We start from the raw sequence: 10,108 nt of genomic DNA on the forward strand, positions 1-10,108 counted from the left end.
GGAAGGCTTCAGATTGATTATATAATGGTTAGACAGAGATTTAGGAACCAGATTTTAAATTTTAAGACATTTCCAGGGGCAGATGTGGACTCTGACCACAATTTATTAGTTATGAACTCTTGATTAAAATTGATGAAACTGCAAAAAGTTGGTAATTTAAGGAGATGGGACCTGGGTAATATGGAAGAACCAGAGGTTGTAGAGGGTTTCAGAGGGAGCATTGGGGAACGATTGACAAGAGCAGGGGAAAGGAATGCAGCAGAAGAAAATATAAAAATGCTGTGAATGAAGCAGGCAAAACGGAATACAAACGTCTAAAAAATGAGATAGACAGGAAGTGCAAAATGGCTTAGCGGGAATGGCTAGAGGACAAATATAAGGAAGTAGAAGCAAAAATCACAATGGGCAAGACACATACTGCCTACAGGAAAATTAAGGAGATCTTTGGGGAAAAGAGAACCACCTGTATGAATATCAGGATCCCAGATGGAAAACCAGTCCTAAGCAAAGAAGGGAAAGGAGAAAGGTTGAAGGCGTATTTAGAGGGTCTATGCAAGGTAGATGTACTTGAGGGAAATATTATGGAAATGGTAAAGGACGTAGAGGGAGAAGAAAAGAAAGATGCGAAACTTCATGAACAATTTGACAAGTCGAAACAAGGCTCCGGTAGTAGACAACATTCCGTTAGAGCTACTGATAGCCATGACAAAACTCTTCCATGTGATGAGCAAGATGTATGACACAGGCGAAAGAACCTCAGACTTCAAGAAGAATGTAATAATCCTAATTCTAAAGGAAGCAGGTGCTGACTGGTGCGGAAATTAGCGAACTATCAGTTTAATAAGTTACGGTTCCAAAATACTAACACTAATCCTTTACAGAAGAAGTGAAAAATTGGTAGAAGCCGAACTCGGGGAAGATCAGTTTGGATTCCGGAGAAATGTGGGAAGACGTGAGTCAATACTGACCCTGCGACTTCTCATAGAAGATAGGTTAAGGAAAGACAAACCTAAGTTTATAACACTTGCAGACTTAAAGAAAGCTTTTGACAATGTAGACTGGAATGCTCTCTTTCAAATTCTAAAAGTGGCAGGGGTAAAAAACAGGTAGCGGAAGGCTATTTTCAGTTGGTGCAGACACCAGATGGCAGTTACAAGAGTCGAGGGGCCACGAAAGGGAAGCAGTGGTTGAGAAGGGCGTGAGAGAGGGTTGTAGCCTATCTCCGATGTTATTCAATCTGTATATTGAGCAAACAGTGAAGGAAACAAGAGAAAAATTTGGAGTAGGAATTAAAGCCTTGGGAGAAAAAATAAAAACTTTGAGGTTCGCCGATGACATCGTAATTCTGACAGAGGCAGCAAAGGACTTGGAAGAGCACTTGAACGGAATGTATAGTATCTTGACAGGAGGATGTAAGATGAACATCAAAAAAACCAAAACGAGGACAATGGAATGTAGCCGAAATAAATCAGGTGATGTTCAGGGGATTGGATTACGAAATGAGACACTTAAAATAGTAAATGAGTTTTGTTATTTGGGAAGCAAGATATCTGATGATGGTCGAAGTATAGAGGATATAAAATGTAGACTGACAATGGGAAGAAAAAAAATTCTGAAGAAGAGAAATTTGTTAACATCAAGTATAGATGTAAATATCATGAAGTCCTTTCTGAAAGTATTTGCATGGAGTGTAACGTGGACGATAAATAGTGTAGACAAGAGGAGAAGAGAAGCTTTTGTAACATGGTACTATAGAAGAATTCTGAAGATTAGATGGGTAGGTCACTTTACTAATGAGGAGGTACTGAACAGAATTGTGGAGAAGAGAAATTTGTGGTAGAACCTGACTGAAAGAAAGGATCACCAGTTTAGTACTGAAGGAAAGCGTGTGGGGTAAAATCGTAGAGGGAGGCCAAGAGATGAATACAGTAAGAAGATTCAGAGGGGTGTAGGTTGCAGTAGTTACTCGGAGATGAAGAAGGATAGAGTAGCATGGAGAACTGCATCAAACCAGTCTTTGGACTGAGACCACCACCACAACAACAACAACAACAACAAAATCAATGCATCTACCAACGTCTGTCCTTCGCTATATTCAGGCACATAACGTAACGCTTATTGTATTCAGAAGTGTAGTACTTTATAATGATTCAACGTTATCACGAACGAACGTAAATTGTATAAATGAAGTATGTGACTAACATTTAACAGTATGCGAGATGTGACTAGAGTTTCAAATACGATTTCGTTTGACTTCCTAGGGTTGCGGAAATGTTCCAAGAGGGTTTACGAAAACTTTTTCAGTAATTGTGACAGAATGTTGTGACTTCCAAAATGCATCAAGTAGGTGACAAAGTATACTATATTAAAAGGCAGCCGTGATCATCTTCTACTTCCTTAGTTGGTGGATCGTATATATCGAGGTCCTACTTCAGTAGGAGAAAACTGTGGGCAGACGCAAGCCCAGTGCCAGCGCCCGACTGAATGTAGGGAGTACCGTAGTTCAAAAACTTTTTAATATCCCCTGATGAGGATAAAAACCTTGCTGTTGTAGAGCTGGATAGGATTTCTCTTATCTGCGCAGTCCTTTACCGATAAACAGAGCAAATTCCATTTTCCCAGGAGTAAAAACACTCGTTCGAACGTCGGTTTTTCCTTCATATGCTTCCAATGGTAATAAAATTCACACTTCAGAAAAAAATAAGTGGACAATGAGGCTTTTCGACTAGTAAGGCCTATCGAAATGTGAACACCATCCAATTGGGTCATAGAAGATCGCAGATATGTTTCTGCACTTCATCATATCTTACCCTCTCCCTCTTTAGTTTCAAAGACGGAGCACTGAGCGAGGTGATAGGTCGTTAAGACAATGGACCCTCATAGGAGAGGGGCAAGTTAAAGTATTTTACACGGTACCTTCAAATATATTACTTGTTCATCTACATTTTAGAGGACGTGTTGAAAAGTAATACCTCCGAATATTTTATGTGATAAATCTTAAAGCTTTTTAAATAAAGCAGATGTTTCCAGAATGAGATTTTCACTCTGCACCGGAGTGTGCGCTGATGTGAAACTTCCTGGCAGATTAAAACTGTGTGCCCGACCGAGACTCGAACTCGGGACCTTTGCCTTTCGCGGGCAAATGCTCTACCAACTTTTTTTTTTTTTTTTTTTTTTTTTGGGGCTCGAACCCGGGATCTCCTTGCTTACGTGGTAGACGCTCTATCCATCTTTTTTTTTTTTTTTTTTTTTTTTTACTTACATGGCAGACGCTCTAACCATCTTTTTTTTTTTTTTATCCAATGTCAGGCTTACCACCTTTGCTGACATACATGTTGTTGTACTATCGCATAAAGAGTGTCTACAAAGTCCATATGTTGACAAATAGTGGCTAATTAGAAAATGAATTAATTAAGGAAATGAATAAAACTGAAAATGCCCAAATGAAAGACATGAAGACATTGCGGATAGTACAAATAAAAAAGAAACATTCTCCTGTAGCAATGAAATGAAATTCCTGTCGGGGGCGACACCTGCTCACGACCCGACGTTCGATAGAGCAAGAGAGCCATCTATCGACTCGTTCTCCAGACGTTGGTGTAAGACTGGGTCGTCTTCTCGAAATTAACTAAGGGTCCGTAAGTGTGATCGATGTCTATCTCGGCTTCTTCGTCAATCTCATCTCTCACCCGTCACACCCCATCTGGCCGGCGGGTCGGTAAATGTAAGTCGCAAGTAATTAGCGAAGTCTTGCCTATATTTCTTATGCTGTTGCAGCTTCGTGTGTCCATCTAGGAGAAAATGCCAAAAATCAATTTTGTCCTTTTCCGATTCGTTATACACGTAGCCCACCACCATTCCCCGCACCCATGTCACTGCATTGGTTTTTTGGACCGGGAAATAAGATTCTTGGGGGAAAAAAAGTGTGTCTGATGAAATTGTGTGAGGGGCGGAGCGTAACAGGAACGCCAATATCTGTTGTGCCAAGTGCCACACTGGAGCCGTCCCACTACATGCTAAACGATGTTCATCAGTGTCCACTGTTGCGCAGCCTAAACATAGTGGAGTGTCTGCCAAATGAATCGCGTGCCGCCGTTGATTCGTTGCGAACTTCCTATTTATCACCACATACCATGTTGAGCGTACCGACGTTGGGAGGTAAACGTTCCGTATAACGCGCCATATCTGTCGCCAGTTCTTGTCTGGGTACTTCTTTTCCAGGGTATTCCTGGGGCACCGTCGCAGTAAGAGTTGGTATACGTCTCGCGTCGTCGGTAGTCGTGTTGTTGGGAAGGAATCTCTGACATAGCTAAGCTCCAAAAAAAAAAGACTTGAAATGTGACAGCTTCGGTGAAATATGGCCCACATCGACTGGGGGCAGCATTGAAGTGGGCGCTAGTACATCGGCCAACGCACCCGAGATATTGCGAAATTGACCGCGCCACTGTCGGAACATCGTACTGACGAATAACGCCCGTGCCTTTTCATATACGTTAACTAGACCAAGTCAACCCTCTCCTGGTGGTAGCGTAAGCGTTGTGTATCGGATCTTAAACAGGTGTCCCAAACTCACGTAGGTTCCGAAAGTTGCTTGTATCCGTGATGCCATTGTGCGCGTTAAAGGCAGGACATGCGCTACGTGAGTGAGTCTCGGTGCTAGGTATACGTTAACATAGGTCACCCTCTGAATCATATCCAACGCTCTTAGTTTGTGTAACAGCACCATTGTCCGCATCAGCTTCAATAGGCGTCGGTAGTTATCCGCTGCTGTCCGCTGCACATCCGTGTGGAACGTAATACCTAGGCATTTTATGGTCTTAACTAAGATGAGCGGGCCTTCCTCCCCCGGTTGTAATCCTCGACCGACATTCATGCAGCGTGATTTTTGTAGATTAAGCACGCTTCCTGCCGCCATCCCGTATCGCTGTATCCATGCCAACGCCGTACGTACTTCTTCGCCGGTCCGTGCCACCAGCATCACATCGTCAGCATAAGCGCGGCAATGAAAGGTCAGTTGTGGCAACGGCACTCCCTCCAACCGTCTTCGGAGACCATATAGACAGGGTTCCAAAGCCATTGCATACAAAAATATCGAAAGGGGGCAACCTTGACGAACTGACCTTGAAATAACAATGTAGTCAGTGCCCCGCCCATTCACCGAGACCTTTGATCGTACACCGTGTAACAGTCGCATGATCACTAGGATGAAGGCCTGTGGGATTCCCAATCTGCCCATCACCGCATGCAAAAAGGTATGATCCACTCTGTCGAACGCATGATCGAAGTCAATAGCGACGAGTGCCCCACGCACTCGGCATGCCGCTGCTAATGCGATGATATCTCGGTAGTCACTGAGCGCCGTATGTACGTTGCTCTTACCGCCGAGGCAAGTTTGATCTATGAGGAGTCTATCAGAAAGTGAAGACCGCAGGCGAGCCCCAAGGATGCGCGCGAAAATCTTATAGTCGCAGTTCAAGAGAGTGAGTGGTCTATAATCTCCTGGATTTCTGCCACCGCGTGGTTTGGGTATTGGGATGATGATACCCTCCGTGAATTCGGCAGGTATCTCAGTCTGCGGTAACAGGAGTTCGTTGTACATCTGAATCCAGGTCCGTCCCATGAGGTACGCAAAGGCGCGGTAAAATTCAATTGGGAAGCCGTCCTGTCCTGGGGACTTGTTCGGAGCCCCCCTGGCAATTGCGTCTGTCAGCTCGTCCTCTGTTATCGCTGTGATGAAAGTCTCTGCATCCAGTGGTGGTCCTCTGTCTGGCATTTCCGAGATGACATCATGTAGTGTCTCGTGGTTCACATGGACAGGTCCATATAACTGGCGGAAATAGTCGGTAAACACTTGCGCAACATCACGCTGGTGCACAACTTGCTGGCCAGTTTCAGAGATTAGTTCCCTGATCAATGTCCTGCGTCGTCGTTGGCGTTCACGTACCACGTGGTGCATGGAGGGGGTTTCGGCAGCAACTGTGTCCGCCAATCTCGCCCGGACCATTATACCTTCCATTCTTAGTCTCGTCAGCTGTAATAACTTGGCTTTTATCCTGCGCATGGCCGTGTGCCTTTCCGGCGATGGTTGTTGGGTCATCAGCTCCCTCAGGGCTGTAAAATAAAAATCAGCCGTTGTGCGGTTCCACTGCGATTTGTCCTGCCCGTATCGTATCAACGTTCTCCGTAACGTTGGTTTTGCGCATTTAATCCACCACTGGAGAACCGAGGTGTATGCTCGTTGGCGGCGAACGCAGGTCTCCCAGGCCGCCTCTATCGACCGGTGACATTCAGTGTCACGTAAAAGTGCACAATTCATTTTCCAGTGACCTTTACTCCGCCATATCTTCTGACGCGTTAGTGAAATCGTACAGACGTACGCCATATGATCCGTAAAAGCCGCTGGCCAGATTTCGGCATCCAGTATCGTCGTCCGTAGAGCTCGTGTCACATACACTCTATCAAGTCTACTCGCCGAGTGTCCCGTGACAAACGTATAACCCGGTCTGTCACCATGCTGCAGTTCCCAGGTATCCAGAAGCGCCATTTCGGTAATCAACGCACGCAGTTCCATGCATGGCACATAATGAGGTACTTGGTCCTTTTTGTCGACGACACAATTAAAGTCGCCGCCCACTATATAGTTATCAAAGCGTCCAGCGAACAACGGTGCTATCTCTTCGGTGTAAAAAGCCGCCCTTTCTCTTCGTTTTGTGGAGCCAGATGGTGCGTATAAATTGATGAAACGAACGCCGTCGACAGTGATCGCTATGCCGCGTGCCGAAGGGAGAGACCTGACGTCCTCCACTCCTATTCCTTCCCTGGTGAGAATCGCCACACCGCATCCACTTTCATCGTGCACTGAATAATGTGCCTCGTAACCGTAGAACTCTGGCGGCGATGTGAAACGCACTTCTTGTAGGAGTACAATATCCACGTCCGCAGCGCGTAACGTATCTTTCAGCATTTGAATTTTAAGCGGTGTCCGTATGCCATTAATGTTTATCGTGGCAATGCGGTACGCCTGGTTTGTGTTCATCAGTTGTAGGGCGGTGTCATTAAGCGTCCATCTGCACCCCCGGCGCTCCTCAACACACTACGTTGGTCAACATTTCCCGACCCCTCCCGGCCTCTGGCCAGGACTATCCTCAATCGTCGCGTTCGTATTTTCATCCTGTTCCTGTTGGTCCATTTCTTGCGCCCAGTCCCCCAGCATATTTCCGGAACTGGTCGAAGGATGGGAGGTAACGTTGTCATCGCTCTGATGTTGGACAGTTGTCATCTCCACTTCCGCCTTCCGGTCACCAGAAGGAGAGTTCAAGTTTTCGTCGCTGTGTAGTTCCTGCATCGACATCTCGGTATCTGTTGAATCCACTGGTCTCAGGTCGATACTGTCGTTGTCGTCCACTGTTCCCTCGGGACTATGGCTATCGTCAGCAGAAGTCAGTCGACGCTTCTTTCTTCTCTTCGGCGAACGCTGTTTCCGTTGCCTTGCTTCCGCATCGGCTGTTGGGGTTGCGTATCCTCCGTCTTGGGCCTGGCCTATCACGCTGTCGGTGGAAGCACTGGCAGCCACCACGGATGAGCCTGGAGCGGCCGTCAGCTGCATCTCTTGTGCTGTGTCCTGTGTCTGCTGTGGTGGAACCGGTGGTCGGAGTTCCAGTCCGTTGGTGTCCATGTTCTGTATAGGGGGCAGCTGCTGGTGCCCAACGGAAGTCTCCCTCACGTCGCCTCTCAGGGCTTCCACAAAGGTCAACGGTAAGACAGTCGTCGGTTGTGGCGCCTGAACGTCATCCCGTGGAGTCTGCACTAAACGTCGCTGGAGGCATTCCGAGCGGATGTGACCTTCTTTCCCGCACCCCGAGCAAGTGCGAGGTTGCCTATCATAGATTATAATCGCTCGACAACCTCCTATGTACAAATAAGAGGGGACGTGCTTGCGCAGTTCTATTCGCATTTGTCTCACCCCATTTAAAACGGGGTACGTGGTAAAACTCGTCCATTTTTCGGCCACATGGGATAGAACTGTACCGTATGGTCGAAAGGCGTCGGTAACAAGTTCAGACGGGACCTCAAACGGAAGTTCGAAGACTCGTATAGTGCGGATCCCCATTCTCGCGTGATCGACTGTAACCGCACCAACATTCCCGTCGGCATGACAGAAACGATACCCGTTCGGTGATCGTTGTAGAAGTCTTTCGCAAGCAGCCTCGTCAACAAGCTTGACATAGACGACGCTTGAAACGAGCGATAAATTGATTCCCACGATTTCCTGTGGATCGATTTTTACCTCTTCTCTGAAGAAACGTTCAATCTCGTGTGCCTTTGGTCGTGTATAGTCGTTCGCAAAACTGAACTTCAAAGTCGTTTTTCTGTACGAGTGTGCCATCTCGTTCTAGACTCACAACACCGCACACGCGAAGCTGCTCCGGCGTAAACAAACAGGCGCGCGCACCACAGCGCGGCCGGCAGGCAACACGGTCCGCACTGTGTCACTGCCAAAGGCAGACTGGCCACAGCCTGGGCTAAGCCATGTCTCCGCAGTATCCTTTCTTTCAGGAGTGCTAGTTCTGCAAGGTTCGCAGAAGAGCTTCTGTAAAGTTTGGAAGGTAGGAGACGAGGTACTGGCAGAAGTAAAGCTGTGGGTAACGGGCGTGAGTCGTGCTTCGGTAGCTCAGTTGGTAGAGCATTTGCCCGCGAAAGGCAAAGGTCCCGAGTTCGAGTCTCGGTCGGGCACACAGTTTTAATCTGCCAGGAAGTTTCAAAGCAGATGTTGTTAGCATTCTACATCAGTTTATTCTTTATGTCTACGTATTTGCAGCCCTTGCCGCTAGAGGGCTTCGGGTTGTAGTGTGCAACATTGCGGTGTATAACGTAAATACGTCGATGCGTGGGAAACAGCGTGCAGTAACTGAGTTTCGAGTTGGAAGAGTTCGTCCACGTGTGAAGCAGCTTCTCCTGCGGCATGACAATGCCCGACCACACTCGAGCGCCGCGACATGTGCAACAATCCAGTGCCTTTTGTTCACCGTCATCGATCTATCTCCCTGCACTCCACCGTTGGCACCATGTGATTTTCCTCTGCTTCCAAAACTTAAGGAACACTTCGAAGACTTCACTTTGGCAGTGATGAAGCGGCGCAGGCAGAAGTGAGGTTGTGGCTCCGCCAACAATGTCAAACGTTCTACAGTGACGGTATCAACAAACAGGTCTTCTGTTTGGAGGACATGGAGGATGGAGATGTAGAGTCTTAATAACGGCGCAGTGGTTAGCACACTTGACTCGCATTCGGGAGGACGACGGTTCAATCCCGTCTCCGGCCATCCTGATTTAGGTTTTCCGTGATTTCCCTAAATCGCTTCAGGCAAATGCCGGGACGGTTCCTTTGAAAGGGCACGGCCGATTTCCTGCCCCATCCTTCCCTCACCCGAGCTTGCGCTCCGTCTCTAATGACCTCGTTGTCGACGGGACGTTAAACACTAATCTCCTCCTCTTAATAATGTTTCTTTTACTTAATAGATTTAAGAGTTTTTACATAAATAATTCGGTGGTATTACTTTACGGCACACTGCTGCAACCGCAGGTAGTCCTCTTTACGAGCTCGAACTTCTCTGTTTGAGCGTCGTGCACAACACGCAAGATGAATCTAGGGTATGTAATGTGTTTGATGAAACTGTTTGGAACGTATACCCTCAAACTTTTATCAGGAAAGTTCCCTATTGTACACAATGGTTCTCATATAATGTCTTCGAATCTAACTGGCTGAACATCGTCAAGATCTGAAGTTTCTTAAACGAACACGTTATTAAATACGTTACGCTTCTCTGAATCATCTGTATCTACTACGTTAATGCTACCTGGTAAGGGCCAAGGCTCCTGAATCAGTATTCAAGAAGCGGAGTAGCGAGAGGTGATATTGCAGTTTAGGTGCATCTAGGCTCATACTCCTAGACCAGAATGAAAAATGCTCCTATCATAGCACATAATCCTGGGCAGAGTTACGATGTAAAAGAAGTGAACTAGCTTTTGAACTTAACCTGGCAGATTCAAAGACATTTAAACCAAATCATTTTGACGTATTCGCGCTTTTTTACTTGTTAGTATTAGTACC

At 46.5% G+C, this 10,108-nt stretch overlaps 1 non-coding gene across 1 annotated transcript; it reads left to right on the forward strand.

Moving 5' to 3' along the window:
• Positions 1-8,659: 8,659 nt before the first annotated feature.
• Positions 8,660-8,734, forward strand: Trnas-cga. Its single transcript has one exon. It is a non-coding gene; the product is annotated as a tRNA-Ser (tRNA).
• Positions 8,735-10,108: the final 1,374 nt, after the last annotated feature.

Source organism: Schistocerca americana, chromosome 4 (genome assembly GCF_021461395.2).
Source record: "Schistocerca americana isolate TAMUIC-IGC-003095 chromosome 4, iqSchAmer2.1, whole genome shotgun sequence".
Taxonomy (NCBI): Eukaryota; Metazoa; Arthropoda; class Insecta; order Orthoptera; family Acrididae; genus Schistocerca; species Schistocerca americana.